Source organism: Bombus impatiens, unplaced genomic scaffold, assembly GCF_000188095.3.
Source record: "Bombus impatiens unplaced genomic scaffold, BIMP_2.2 scf_0543, whole genome shotgun sequence".
In the NCBI taxonomy this organism is placed as follows: Eukaryota; Metazoa; Arthropoda; class Insecta; order Hymenoptera; family Apidae; genus Bombus; species Bombus impatiens.
Genome location: NT_176962.1, coordinates 2,456,341 through 2,459,062, shown reverse-complemented (window position 1 = coordinate 2,459,062; position 2,722 = coordinate 2,456,341).

The window sequence follows — 2,722 nt, the reverse complement described above, 5'->3', positions numbered from 1 at the left end:
GGCGGCGGGCCGCCGGTGTGCATTGCAGAGCGTGTGCAGGTGCAGCGCAACGGAACAGTGGCAAAAGAAGCGGCGTTGCGCTGGTCAGCGCTGACACGCCCGGTTGGCCGCGCTTCCGGCGCCACCGTCGTACGCGCCACGCTCCACGAGCTGCCGGCGCCTACGAATTTGCAATTGCACACGCTCCGGCTACCGCGAACTGCAAGTCACGTCCCGTTGTAAACATAAACCAGCAACGTGAAAGAACGTCGTACCGCCTAGCCTGCTCCCGTGTAAATATCCATCCTGACGTACCGTAGAAATTTCGCCGAAGAGGAAGTTACGAAGAGGCGTAACAATTCTGTTGCAGATAATAACTGCGGCTAATTAGGCTTGAACGATTGGGTGTGGAAATGTGGAGTTCACATTGTGTAATTGTGGTTGAAATTAAGGTGGAAATTCCATTACTTGTGATTTTGTTTGGAACAAGGGAAGTGAATGGAAGTGAGATATTCTTGGACGCGTCATAATTTTTGTAAATATTTGATTAAGCTTTTGTAGCAATGATTATGTTTTTTGTAAATTTTGCTAACGTGGCTCCCATTTAAAATCTTCATTACATTCTTTTCATCCAGAGCTCGATATATTTGTAAAAAGATTCCATTTCTCTGTTCTATTCCATATTAACAAGTCATCTACCATATTAGTCTTCAGGGGCGAACACCTATAGTTAGCGATAAAATATCCTCGAAGAAGGATTTTAAGCCTTTCCACGGAAATCTTAGCGATAGGGAAACGACGATGAAGCGGGCAATTTGAATGCGCGCGGTCGTTTCTAAAATGCCGCAGTTAATTAACATAAATAACATGTACACACGCTCGCTAAGACGCGAGCGTGCACGGCGAGCGTCGCGTCGCGGATGTAATGTTTAAACGACAGCGTTTTCTCCGTTCGATGCAATTTATTCGAGATGCAATTACCGTACGGTAAAGCTATATGTTATTACAGCTAATTGGAAATCGACACTATCAGACGCACAGAAAGCATCGTGTCTTATAATTCCTGCGTTAATCACTTTAAGTGGAAGTCGGTAATTAGTACTAAGCGCGGCAATTTCGCCTTTAGACGTATTTACTGTGCAGTCGCGATTCATTTTGATAAATTTAATCGTGATACGTCCCTGTTTGATCGTCCGCAATGCTGCCCTTTTCAACGACGTTGCCATTGTCTCGACGGATAACGTCTTTAAATGTTAACGTGGATCCTATCGTTCTCGTAAAACCTCCACGGTTCATAGAATGCTTATAGGATGTTACGCCAAGCACTTCCTTATTGCTATAGAGATTACACGTCAATTGAAAATTGTTTCGTGCGAACGGTAAGTAAATTGCGCACCGAGAGAGGACGATAATTAACACCGCTATAATATACCAATGTGCTCGATGGCGCTAGTGTTCTCTGTCTGGCTCGTTAGAGAAATCATATCTCTCTGAATTTCTTGTATATAACATTTTTTGAGACATAGAAATTGCTTTCGAGATTCGCTAACTAGATGATCATGATTTCAACGCATCTGTAACACTTAAATCGCGCGTGGAAGCTAATAAAATTATAGTTAATTGCTACTTCCATTTGTAAGAATTAAATAGATGTAATACGCTGTTCGATTTAATCTTTTAACGAATAAAAATTTTCTTGCATTTTTTCACACACAGCAAAAATATAATTCTTTCGTTATCACGTAAAAGGAGGAATGATAACTTTTCCATAGAAACCCATGAATTTTATTTAAAGAATGAAAGTAAGTTTAAAAGTTTTGCTGATTCATAGTGATGAAGGGCTGACAAACGTGACACGCTGTTCAACATGCGATACGCTCGCTGATTGAACGTCCGAATGCCTTTAATTTATAATCGTCGCTTGTACACTGATCTTTTTTTTGAGTTTCCCGATAAGTCTCCCATTCCATTTACTCGTTAACATCGTTAAACGTATTCTGGACCATCATCGTAGAACGCCAAGATAACGTGACCATTTTGAACGTGTAAAGAAACGTGACGCAACCGTTTCAACGCGCTCGTGTTACGCGGCATACTTTTCTGCTTCTGTTATTAATTACGGCATACGCATCAGATAAACGCGGCAGCATTAATTCCTGTAACGATTATTGCATTTAATGATACCTACATCGTTCCTGCCTTTTTTTCACCGAGTAATTTTTGTAATATTACTAGCAGTGTGCACACAAGTCACGTGCTTGTTAGGCACGAAATTAACAAAAGGGTCGATACACTTGTACCACTTTGCCAGAGGTAGACGTGTCTCGAAACGATCCCATATACTGGCACATGTATATTTCTTTAATTCGTCCATAATTCTGAAAGTTACGATGAATATCGTCTTTACGATGATATATTTGAATAAAATATTCGTGAAAAAAAAAACAAATAATTATCTTTTCTGGTCTTATTAAACTCGTTTCTAAAGAGGTTAAAGAAGAAAGGGTCCGACAAGGACGCCGTTCGAGCGGTAGCGTTGAAAAAGGTGCTTCATTCCCACGTGTACGTCAGACAGTAGTTTTTCCGATTCACGATGAGCTTGCAAAGCTAAATGCTCGGTAGCCTGAAATCCCAGATTGTAATACCAGGCGGAACTCGCCGCGCTATTGTGCGTTCATTGTCCCGCTGAATGAGGAACATTTTTAGACACCACTTAGGCGCTCCACCTTGGGGTGACACACAA